Source organism: Taudactylus pleione, unplaced genomic scaffold, assembly GCF_031769625.1.
Source record: "Taudactylus pleione unplaced genomic scaffold, aTauple2 ptg000392l, whole genome shotgun sequence".
NCBI classification, from domain to species: domain Eukaryota; kingdom Metazoa; phylum Chordata; class Amphibia; order Anura; family Myobatrachidae; genus Taudactylus; species Taudactylus pleione.
The window spans coordinates 1,284,608-1,298,257 of NW_028284793.1; positions in this window are offsets into that span (position 1 = coordinate 1,284,608).

Sequence of the window (13,650 nt, forward strand, 5' to 3'; positions counted from 1 at the left end):
ACCCAGTGACAATTCTACCTGGCCAAATTTCAGATCTGTATCTCTAATAGCTTTTGAGTTGTAGCCCCTTGAACACCCTGCCCCCCCTCCGGAATTCTCTATGGAAAAATCAGTTTTTTAGATTAAGCCTTAATAAAATATAATATATATACACTGTATTTGTAATGGTAATTACTAAAGTACTGTCAGATGAAGGGGTTTATGCAGTACACTTACACATAATCAGAAGTGGCTAGGTATTGTTTCTGGTTTTATTATCACCACTTTTCTTTACACCCCCAAAAGATAAGCCATGTAGTGCTGGGTATGCATTAAATTCTAATTAGACTAATGAGACTGAACCTTAAGGGGACTGGGGGTTGCGATACGCTTACATGAACATGCACTTACTACACTAAAGTGTTCCAATTCCTCCTCTCCAGGAGTAAGGGGCTGCAAGCTTAAAATATGCACTATTCTAAAATGATTTTCTAAGACAGTATAGAAATGCATATGTTTATCCAACAAAAAATTGAATTACATCAAGCTTTAGATCAGACCTAACAAGTGTAAAAAAAAATTAGATTTATAAAGTGTAAATTAAGTATAGGTTTCAGAGCTGAAAACACTATAGTGCATTTTAGACACAGAGGTTAAAATTGCCTTTACAGTTACTTTGTCTTTATCATTGCTTTATGTTGCTTTTTTGTGAATCTATGCATAATTAAATAATTAGTGTAAAGATAATGTTTTTCTAATAAACTGAAGATTGTGTAGTAATTTAATAAGGGCACACTTTGAAGAAACAATGAAGAATTTTAAGAATAAGTTAATTTTTTTTCATGAAGGATATTGTTTATCAAATGTAAACCAATATAATAAAACATTCAAGCCTTATTGTTAATACTGTAGTTATAGACATAAAGCAGGGATGCATTTATCATATGAAAGGCATACAATTCATGAATAAATAATTATAGATCCTGACTTGAATATAGTTTTGACCATTTTGGAAAAAATTTATATAAATATATAAATAAATATATGTTGTAATTCATGATTCTAATGTACTATCAACCACAATGGGAGTGGATTAGTAGGTCTACATTAAGAAGTTAGACATCCAATGGTTCGACAGGGTTAAAAGGTTACTTTTAAAACTATGGAGAAAAAAGTGCAAGCCCAAGTATAAAGGGAATGTGGAAAACAGAAAAGAAGTTGCTAGGTAGTTGATTGGGATCTCCCAAACTCCCAAAAGCTGGAAATGTAATGAATTCCATATTACTACCAATGCTGAAAGAGTAAATAGAAAAAAAAAATATCACTCTAATTAGGTTGAAATTAACGGTATGGTATTTATTTATTCAACACTATAAATTGTCATGTATTAGTAAAAAACTTTTGTTTAATTTTAAATAAAGCAGTCCTGGCACAGATAGGTGTGCTTAGTCCTTTTCTGGTTGTGACTAGTAAGTAGCCCCTCTGGATGTACTGTATAGAAGGCTCCTAATTGGCCAATGTTGGCAGCTTCTACTGGACATTACATCAATACAGATACAACAGTATTTTGTTAGGTGTATCCGCAGAAATGTGAGTTCTCACGGTTCGAAGAGGCCCTTTTCTTGGCTGTAGCAGGCAAGATTCAGAGCTCCATGGGGTTCTGATATGGTCGTAGGTCAACTGTGGCTCTTTCCTTATTAATGGAATCTGGTCTGCAGCTTTTTCTGTTCTCTGCAATTTAGACTCTCTGGCTTAGGTTCTGCGGATAAGGCACTATGACTTTCCCGCCTTATTTTGTGGGATTGTGTGTGTCTAAGAATAGCTGTACTTGATAAGTCTGTACACGGTCCTTTCACACAGGCTCCCAATAGTGGAGATCAGCAGACAGCAGCCATTGGTACCCTTTACCTCTTGCTGTGTCTTTTGTCAGCAAAGAAACTGCTGCATTTAGTGCTCTGTGTCTGATGCCTTTGGTTTGACTAGTCTCTCCAACATGTTAATCCTGCATTACCAGGTTTCCTCAGGATAGGATTAAAAGGTTGAAAGGCTTAATAGGTTGACACCTATTTTCTTTATTTTAGCCTAACCCTAAATCTTACCCTAACCTTGAGATTAACCCTAACTCTAACCCTAAACCAAACTCTAGCCCTTAAAATCATAAAAAGCCATGTGTCGACCTTTTTGTGTTAACCATTTGAATGTCTACCTTTCAACCCTGTCAACCTTAATCACTGTTGACCAATTTCCTGTCAACCTTTTAACCCTTTTTATAAAATATGAGTTAAATTGCTGCAGACCTATCATAGTATATGCACAATAGAATTTAATCTGTACTCTCATTAATCTGGAGTTTTCCACTACTTGGAATTACCATAGTTAAAAGCAGATGCAGAGTTACTTCATTCATACTGTATCATAGTGTACTTATAAGGTGCACTCATTAGCCGTCCGATATCATAAACAAACGGTTAATAGTAGAAGCATGGTACACATCCTATGTGTGCTTTTTCCTATTTTCTATTCCTTTACCTTTAAATTGGTGAAATTTAATATTGCTGCATTAGTTTGTAAATGCATAAAAAGTGTCAAGACAATGTAACAAGTCCCAACCTAATATCGAGGATCCTCACCATCCACCGTGGAGATGGTTGGGTAGAAGGTTTAAATACTGACCTCATTTTTTTTCTGTAGGTCACTCTGGTGTTGGGTGGGGGGTGGTATTACAGAATCCAGAGCTGATATTGAATGTCACTCAATAGTTATCTATCTCTCCCATGTTACTGGGGGATTGCTAGTTTTAACTTAGGACAACTCTACTATGTTAAAAAATATTACTAGACATCAAATTCAAATATTTATGCTTTTTTTTTAGTCTACATCCATTCTAATTTGATGGATAAGTTCAACAAAAGGAAAAAAATATGAAAAATTCAATAACCCATGGTCGACAACATAAAAAAAATGTTTGATCTAAAATTGTATGGAAGTGTCTATGAATCAAAAGCTTTGATGCTGGCTTTAATGCAGTTCATAGTTTTGAGCTAAGTTAGTGAATCTCAATAGATAGATAGATAGATAGATAGATAGATAGATAGATAGATAGATAGAAAACACAAAAATGGAAGGCACTTCAATGGGACTTGTTAAGACTTATCTTAGAGATAGGGTTTAGCAGTGACATTTTGGGTAGTCCAACTCGTTTCTCAAGCTTGCAGCTGACAATGAGTTCATTATAATCGAAAAGATCTCCACAGCCACATGATCTCAATCTAATAAAGCACATTTGGGATTTGGTGAAATAGAAGATTTGCAGCAAAAAGTAAGATATAGTATAATATATTTGATTAACATTCATTGGTGACCATTCCACAGCATTGTATATAAATGAGCCATTTCCAACATTGTTCTGTAGAGAATTAGTGATTTATGTCCATTTAGAGTACGGATAAGCTCTAAATCTCAATATAGATTACTTATTATAATTAAAAGAAATATATATCTCAGAACCCGCTAAGCAGGAGCATCAGACTAATTATTTTGTGGCTTTTTTTCCTCAGATAATGGACACATTGCTGCCAGTAGGCAAATCCCTATCATACAAAGAATGTTTCTATCCCCAGCAATCTTGATGAAAACTACAGGTATACACAGATTATAATAGAAGGTCCTAATTGAAATTCAACCTCAGTAGTTTCTTCAGATAGAATACATGCTGATCAAACACAAATATACTTGGATCCATTCAAATTGAGTACAGATTTCCATAACAAAACTTCAATTTGTTCTAAAAACACAATTTAAAAATGGTTAAAAATCTTATGAAAAATGTTGCACGTACAATTCTGACAGTGTGGTGTGTTATTTCTTATAGAACATTCATTTCTTTCTAACTTTTGGTTTGCTATAGAATATATGGTGTGTATTGTTTACATGGAACAATACTTTTAGAATCCTTCAAAAAGTTAATTTATTACTGCTTATGTTCTTTATTCCATAATACAAGATACTGCACTTTTATTTATGAAATAATGAGAATAAACAAGCTTGACCCTTTCCTAGGGTTACACTGACTTTAACAGTATATATTTTTTAATATTCAAAGTGCTAATATGGTCTAAGGCAGTGAACAGCATGTTGTCCAAGCCCAACCACCCTGAGACACATTATGCTTTGTGATGCTTGGCCTCCTCCCACAGAACCAGCCAACTCAGTGTACAGTATGCAGCTTTGGATCATCCTAATGCACTCTCCTAGTTTTCCAGGTTCCTGGTTTTTCCCTGCTGATGTCATATGTGTAGTGTGCATTACCTTTCTCCCGTGCCATCCCATGTATGTAGGTTGCAAGGGAGTCAGACAGAAGAGTCTTTGTCACCAATAATGAATGGAAGAACTATGGAGGGAGGGAGACAATGTAATGTGTGTAAATATATAGGTTAATAATATAGTGGTGAACTGAGAGTCAGTGTTCATAATTTAAATGTACTGGTCATAGGAAACATTAAATTATTGGAAGGGTGATGGTGGGGTCTATTCCTGTGAAACGAACACCCCACACTTAGGGGTTCTGAGTTGAATCGAGTCCCAGTTTGGAATGACTTTGGGGTTCGAAACTCAGATTTAAAGTTTTTGTTTTTTTAAACTGAACCAAAACTGAATCCAAACCAAACACTTGAGGGTGGTTTTACCAAAACCAAAACAAGTTAAAAAATTTGAACCAAAACACGGGGGTCCGCACACATCTCTAATTTAAAATAATAACAGCATCATGGTGGTATCTATTAATTAAAGGTGGTGGGGTGTGGGGGGTATACATTGAATGTGTGGTCAGTTTGGAGTAGAGGAGAACTATTTATTGTATGTGAATGCTAAATATTTAATATTGGGACTTCTTGGGGGAAATTATGTATTGAATGTCAAGTCTATTAATTTATTGAGTTATGTGTGTTGCTGTTTGGTGCAAATAAGTTTATTTATTAAGTGTGAATATAATTAATTTAATTTCTGGTCTGGTTTGGGGGAAATACATCTATTTTTAAATGTGAATTATGTTAATTTACTGTTGAGGCTTGTTGTGAGAACTGGGTCTAATTATTACATGTGAATATTCTTAATTTAAGGGCTCATATAGAGTTGGACTTAAGTCCAACTTTGCAGTGTAAAATTAACTTTTCATTACTTAGTATGTGCAGTAAGTTAATGTAACACCTGGTGTTTATGTAGAGTCTGGCACATCTAATGACTATGAGAGAGATGCATGGGCAGAACTATGGGAGACAATGGAGGAGCCTGCCGCCGGGTGCCAGCACTGAATAGGCACCTCCTCTATTGCCCACAATATATTCATCCCACTTAGGGTTGTATCTATGTATACCCGGAGTGTACCGTCACGACCGCCCAATATATGGCACCTCTTCCCGGCACCTGAGAAGCCACCATAGACTAGTGGACAGCTCCCTGTCAGACCATCAGCTGCCGCCTCCATCTATCTATAGCCTGTCCCTAACCATTGGTGTCACTGCTCCTCAGTAGACTCCTATGTCAGTGTGACAGGTCCGGTGCCCCCTTCACCCTCAACTCTCCTTCTCACTCCATTCATCTATCCTTCTTGTACTACAAGTCGTGCTACACATAACGTGTGATCACAGAGTGACTCGGTAGCGCTGAGCATCTTTTCATGCACATATTTTCCTTCAAATGCATCTTATTTGCACAGCAATGCGAATAGGATGCACAAGTAGCTTCTGCTGATTAAAATGATATGCAGCATGCCTATATTGTATGTGCGACTGTGGGTGTATCTGCATATGAAATGCTACAATGTCAGCGGCTGTGACAGGGACACACACAAAATTCTAACTTGCCTCCGGGCGTCTGGGATGAACTTACACCACTGGAGGGATGTATCAAACCTTGGGGAGAGGTAAAGTGGAGAAGTTGCCCACCATAGAAACTAATCAGCTCCCAACTGTCATCTATCTACAGTCTATAAAATGAAAGTTAGAAGCTGATTGGTTTATGCAGCTCCCCCAATGACTCCAAAAAGAAGTGGGAAAGATACTAGGGGGTAAATTTACTAAAGTGAGAGTTTTTAGAAGTGAGTTTTAAAAGTGATGTTGCCCATAGCAACCAATCATATTCTAGCTTTTATCTTCTAAAAGGTGCTAGTTAAATGTTAAGTAGAATCTGATTGGTTGCTATGGGCAACATCACTTTTAAAACTCACTTCTAAAAACTCTCACTGTAGTAAGTTTACCCCTAGTGCTCTTCCCAAACCCCTGGTGTGGTATTTTTTTTTTTTACATGGTGCACTGATTGTAGCATGCTCTGGCCACCTTAAAATGTTTGTGTATGCTGGCTCTTGTAGTATTACAAGCACCAGGCTATCCTGAGATCCGGGGCATGCTGGGACCAAAAGTGTAACTGGATTCTGAATTCAGAAACATTTTATATGTTCAAGCATCTCCCCCCCACACACATGTACACAAACATCCATAATTCTACAATTTATTGCTCAGCTGATTCCTGGGGTCCTCCTCTTCCATCTATACATTTACCTATGTATAATAAATAAAATAAAAAACTAAGAGAGAGTAGTTATTTATCACTTCTATTTATAGAGAGGGATTTTCAAAGGGTTTTCGGTCAGACCTTGGAAAATCCTCCCTGTAATACATAAAAAAATAGCATTTTATGTATCATGTACAGTCCCAGGCACCTTAAAATACCTCAATCTCTGCATATTGTGCAAATTCTGTATTTTTAATGTATTAACTGTAAAGTTTTTGATGTAAACTGCATTCAACTTTACATGAGCCCCTTACTGTGAGGACTAGTTGGGGGTGGGTAGGAAAATCGATCTGGTTAATAAATGTGAATATTATTCATTTTATATCATGGCTGGTTGGGGGGGATTCTTTATGTCTATTTATTAAACAATAATGGTATGAAATAATGCATTGACTTCTTGCAGGGAGGTAAGTCTAATTATTAAACCTGTGTCAGTTTAATTTTATGTTGGAGCTGATTAGGTGGAGGTAAGCCTAGGGGGGGGTGTATAAAACCTAACTAGAACAAATGGAGAAGTTGCTTCTAGCAACCAACCAGCTTCTAGCTATAATTTTTTTATGTACATTCTGTAAGATGAAAGGTAGAAGGTAGATGATTGGTTGCTATGGACAACTCTTCAACTTGTCCTTACCTTCATGCTGAGGCTGTGGACAGTCATGATGCTTTTTTTGTCTCTATGCTCTTCAGTTGGACCACTAAGGAAGAGGAGGAGGATTGTGTGTGGAGGTGGGTCATGCCACAAAGGGGAATCAGGGATGCTGTCAGGGGGGAATCAGGTGCCACGAGGGGGGGTTGTGGTTGGTGTGAAGAGGGGTTGCGGTTGCCGTGAGAGTGAAGTTGAGCAACAGGAGAGGAGAGGAACAGGAAGGAGTCAGGTGTGGTGAGATGCTGGAGCTGGGTGCAGGAGGATGCAGGCCCAGGAGAAGGATCACTGGTCCCTGCATGTCACAGCGTGAGCCGGTGTTTGACTTGGAAGATGGGGAAGGGTGTCAGCGGGTCGGGCTTCGGCTGGACAGCTGCCGTAACAGCACAGCAGCTGTTTAAAAAGTTTAAATAAGTGCTGCTGCCCTGTTTATTTTTTCCCTGGTGCTCGTGGCCCCTCTGATACTCTGGGCCTGGTATAGGTGTCCCATTTGCCCCCCCCCATTGCCGAACCTGCACAGATGGCCAATAATCAATTAACTGTAGAAATATCGGCATTGCGTTCATATCTGAATAAGACCCTTAGTACACTATTAGTAAATTAAGATGCAAAAATATTAAGATGCTATCTGGGTAAAAAGGCAAAAGACGGAGGACCGATACAAGTTACCCATGTTGTGCATCGTGCCATGCAATGTTATGCTTAATCTGCAACTTTATACAAATTCCTTGTGACAAAAATACTACTTACAAGTACCCTGAACAATATATGCAAATTTGTAGGTGACTAAGATGCAAAATTCAGGAAAAGTGCGCAAACAGGGAAATGGCTATCCATGGCGGAGCATCTAGGTTGCACCAGGCGTCTCATGCTATATGACACAAAAAGGATAGGTGTATAATGATACATCTGTTTTGATCATGAAGGAGAGAGAATACTTTTCCATCTGTCCTCATTCTGCTGGGGCAGTTCTGATTTTGGATGACTGTTGTGCTCTGGAAGGACTTTTGTCCCAACGTTAAGCTCAGTTGGAAGTTATGTCCAGCTACACAGTGTTCTGCTCAAAAAAGGAGAGCTATATGTACCTAACAATAGTGCACATGTGAAGGGTAGCAAGAATCTGGGTTTTGTTTGTGTAGGCATAGGGACCACTGGGCAGTATTGATGGAGCTGACATGATTGATGACTGTGTATGTGGTGCTTAAACTGAAAAGTAAATAGGGAAGTCCTTTATTAGAATAACAGGACTGGAACCAACAGATGACCGGACTGGGGCTGGTACTGGAGCTGGACTGGAATCAGGAGATAACTGGATTGGGACTGGTAATGAAGCCGGACTGGAACCAAGAGATGATTGGACTGGAACTGGTATACTGGATACCAGGCATCCAGTATACCATACATAGAGAAAAGATTGAAAAATAATAAACACATACATGAAAACCCAACCACCCTCACCCTGTATACCCACCCCAAAAGAGGTTTACCTATACCCTAACATAGAAGACAAACCAGTAAACTAAGTTAATCCAAAATAGTATAGTAAGAAAACAAAACAGGTGGGAGAGAAAGGGGAAAAGGGGGCAGATATACCCGTAACCTAAGGGACATGATGTCCCCAACCTAACAGGAATAAACCTAAAGAGGGACTTTCCAAATTAGACATTATACCTGAAAAAAGGCTAAGCCCTTAGACCCATATCACAATTCCTTACTGTAACAGAACAGAAAATTCCCAAACTGCATAGAATGAACAGTACTGTCATGCGTCTTAAAGGTAAAAACAACATAAAGCACATTAAGCATATAAAACATAAATGCAGTAACAGGGGATTAATAGAAAAATGCTCAAGCATAAGAAAGTCCTTCAGGGCGGAGCAGCACGATTCAGCGCTTGCAAGTCAATCCAAGTCAAAACCTCCCGGGGGGAGTCCAAGAAATGTGTACAGCCTCCAGAGACCACCTGAAGCTGAGCAGGGAATAACATGGAGTATGGAAGCTGCAGGTCACGTAATCAGCATTTCACTTGGAAGAACCGAGAGTGGGGTTTTTGGACATCCACAGAAAAGTCTTGAAATACTGCCACTCACTATCCATTAAATTACAGAGGACCCTTGGTCCTGTTCACATGAAGAATGGCATCCCTGTCTTTATAGTGAAGAATATATACACAAGCAAATCTAATATTATTCCTACTTACTGTAGGTGCCTTTCAATATCGATTAACTCTTTCTGACAAGCAGACATCTTAGATTCAAGTGCAGCCAATTTCCCAGGGATAGGAGCACTGGAGTCCTCTAAAGTAGATATGCAGTTCTCCGTATCTACAATACGTTCTTTTAATTTTTTGCATTTTGGCGTATCAAAGAAATATCAATATGGACCTTTGCCACCTTGTCAGCCAATCTCTTCTCAGAAACGGTGATGGCCTGTAATAGTTGAGCCATAGTGACTTCAGAGGAGTTAGCCATAACAGGAGACAAAGGAGGAGAGCTCGAGACATAGGGGGACAATGACTCAGACATATCAGAGGCAGGAGCCCCACACGAAAACTTTGCCAACTTAGCCACCAAAGCATGCAACCTCCACACCATCAGGTACACAGATCAGAGGAAATCAGTCTTATTGCACAGTGAGTAGGGAAACAAATGCACAGCAGGGCAGGAGAAGACCAGCAACTGTAGAAGTGTAGAGAATCCAAGTAACAATAAGCTACAGAGGAACAACTAAATCACAGCATTAACAGCAGGTTTATAGGCAGGCACACTGCTAGTTAAATTGGAGCATGGGCCCAAATCTGGCAGAAGACAGGTTTCAAACGTCTGATAGGGAGGAATGGCTGTCACAGATGACTGCAGATTGTAGGGAAGGGATCCAGGGGCCACAGAGAAGGGCTCCGAAGCACCATCCTCTCACCCTGTTCTAGGCACCAGCTAATGCAGAAGAAACACAGAGGGCCATCCTCCACCTCCAAAACACCACAGGGCTCACAGGGGGGCAGCACACAGCACAGGGAGTCACAGGAGACTTGAGGCAGCCACCACATTGTACAGGCACCAGACCCAATATGGTGCCACAGCACTAAGCAAAGTACAAGATCCGGGGAGAGCCTGTTGCCGTAAAAGAGTCCAGAGGGCAGTCACAGGGGGTTGGGCACTCACCACCAGGACAACCGCAATGTTAAAGAGTGGTGGGAGGCAAAGTAGAGTGCTGACAGCCGCAGGGACACCTGGGCTCCGGATCCAAGATGACGCCATGGCATTTAACCAACTCAGATTACAGAGTGGGAGGTAGCCACAGCAGAACACACAGAGCCTCAGTAGGATCCAAACTCGAGCCCAGAGGTCAGAAGGGCTTTAGGCAACAGCAGGGGGAGAGAGAGTCCACTATGTGGCAGCAGGATGGGCAATGCAGGATGTGTAGGCTTGAGAGCTCAGGAACCCGCATCCTACTCCATTCCTAGATATGACACACCCTCTGTATTAGACATATTTCAATAGGAAGACAGGTTTAATAGAACAATATGGTCATACAGCAATGTTGTCATGTGAGTCAAAGGATTGTGTTATTACTAGGGGTGAGCGGGTTCGGATTTCTGAAATCCGAACCCCCCCGAGCCCCCCCGATCCGAGTCCGATCCGAGTCAGGCTCGACTTTTCCCGCCTGACTCGGATCTGACATCGAGGCAAAACGTCATCATCCCGCCTTCCGAGTCTCGCGGGTTTTGGATCCTATATAAGGTACCCGCGTCGGCGCCATTTTCTCACTCGGCTGTGGACAGTGAAGAGGGAGGGTGGGAGTTAGTGCTGTGTAGTGTAGTGTAGTGTAGTGCTGCTGTTGTCCACTACTTCAAAGTCCATAGGGGCTGGCTGTGTTGTGCTGTGCTGCTGTTGTTAATAGGGGCTGTGTCCACTACTTCAAAGTCCATAGGGGCTGGCTGGACTGTGTTGTGCAGTCAGTTCCAAAGTCCTGTGCAGTGTCCCAGTCCTAAAGGGGTGCTGTAGTGTTGTCCAGGGGGTGCTCTGTCCATCAGGGGTGCTCCCCCCAAGTGCTAAAAAAATAATATATTTTCTGTGTTTGTGAATTGTGTGCGCAGTAGCCGCACGTGCATCAACAAAGTAGTGCCAAGCGTGCGCCTGTGTCATAAGTAAAGGGCCGGCTGGCTTGACCGTTAAGGGTGCTGTAACCCCCGAAAGTACACTCCAGTCCAAACCAAAAAAAAAATTATTTTCTGTGTTTGTGAATTGTGTGCGCAGTAGCCGCACGTGCATCAACAAAGTAGTGCCAAGCGTGCGCCTGTGTCATAAGTAAAGGGCCGGCTGGCTTGACCGTTAAGGGTGCTGTAACCCCCGAAAGTACACTCCAGTCCAAACCTAAAAAAAAATTATTTTCTGTGTTTGTGAATTGTGTGCGCAGTAGCCGCACGTGCATCAACAAAGTAGTGCCAAGCGTGCGCCTGTGTCATAAGTAAAGGGCCGGCTGGCTTGACCGTTAAAGGGTGCTGTAACCCCCGAAAGTACACTCCAGTCCAAACCAAAAAAAAATTATTTTCTGTGTTTGTGAATTGTGTGCGCAGTAGCCGCACGTGCATCAACAAAGTAGTGCCAAGCGTGCGCCTGTGTCATAAGTAAAGGGCCGGCTGGCTTGACCGTTAAGGGTGCTGTAACCCCCGAAAGTACACTCCAGTCCAAACCTAAAAAAAAATTATTTTCTGTGTTTGTGAATTGTGTGCGCAGTAGCCGCACGTGCATCAACAAAGTAGTGCCAAGAGTGCCCCTGTGTCATAAGTAAAGGGCCGGCTGGCTTGACCGTTAAAGGGTGCTGTAACCCCCGAAAGTACACTCCAGTCCAAACCAAAAAAAAATTATTTTCTGTGTTTGTGAATTGTGTGCGCAGTAGCCGCACGTGCATCAACAAAGTAGTGCCAAGCGTGCGCCTGTGTCATAAGTAAAGGGCCGGCTGGCTTGACCGTTAAAGGGTGCTGTAACCCCTGAAAGTACACTCCAGTCCAAACCAAAAAAAAATTATTTTCTGTGTTTGTGAATTGTGTGCGCAGTAGCCGCACGTGCATCAACAAAGTAGTGTCAAGCGTTCGCCTGTGTCATAAGTAAAGGGCCGGCTGGCTTGACCGTTAAGGGTGCTGTAACCCCCGAAAGTACACTCCAGTCCAAACCAAAAAAAAAATTATTTTCTGTGTTTGTGAATTGTGTGCGCAGTAGCCGCACGTGCATCAACAAAGTAGTGCCAAGCGTGCGCCTGTGTCATAAGTAAAGGGCCGGCTGGCTTGACCGTTAAGGGTGCTGTAACCCCCGAAAGTACACTCCAGTCCAAACCAAAAAAAAAATTATTTTCTGTGTTTGTGAATTGTGTGCGCAGTAGCCGCACGTGCATCAACAAAGTAGTGCCAAGCGTGCGCCTGTGTCATAAGTAAAGGGCCGGCTGGCTTGACCGTTAAGGGTGCTGTAACCCCCGAAAGTACACTCCAGTCCAAACCTAAAAAAAAATTATTTTCTGTGTTTGTGAATTGTGTGCGCAGTAGCCGCACGTGCATCAACAAAGTAGTGCCAAGCGTGCGCCTGTGTCATAAGTAAAGGGCCGGCTGGCTTGACCGTTAAAGGGTGCTGTAACCCCCGAAAGTACACTCCAGTCCAAACCAAAAAAAAATTATTTTCTGTGGTTGTGAATTGTGTGCGCAGTAGCCGCACGTGCATCAACAAAGTAGTGCCAAGCGTGCGCCTGTGTCATAAGTAAAGGGCCGGCTGGCTTGACCGTTAAGGGTGCTGTAACCCCCGAAAGTACACTCCAGTCCAAACCTAAAAAAAAATTATTTTCTGTGTTTGTGAATTGTGTGCACAGTAGCCGCACGTGCATCAACAAAGTAGTGCCAAGAGTGCGCCTGTGTCATAAGTAAAGGGCCGGCTGGCTTGACCGTTAAAGGGTGCTGTAACCCCCGAAAGTACACTCCAGTCCAAAAAAAAAAAAAATTATTTTCTGTGTTTGTGAATTGTGTGCGCAGTAGCCGCACGTGCATCAACAAAGTAGTGCCAAGCGTGCGCCTGTGTCATAAGTAAAGGGCCGGCTGGCTTGACCGTTAAAGGGTGCTGTAACCCCTGAAAGTACACTCCAGTCCAAACCAAAAAAAAATTATTTTCTGTGTTTGTGAATTGTGTGCGCAGTAGCCGCACGTGCATCAACAAAGTAGTGCCAAGCGTGCGCCTGTGTCATAAGTAAAGGGCCGGCTGGCTTGACCGTTAAGGGTGCTGTAACTCCCGAAAGTACACTCCAGTCCAAACCAAAAAAAAAATTATTTTCTGTGTTTGTGAATTGTGTGCGCAGTAGCCGCACGTGCATCAACAAAGTAGTGCCAAGCGTGCGCCTGTGTCATAAGTAAAGGGCCGGCTGGCTTGACCGTTAAGGGTGCTGTAACCCCCGAAAGTACACTCCAGTCCAAACCAAAAAAA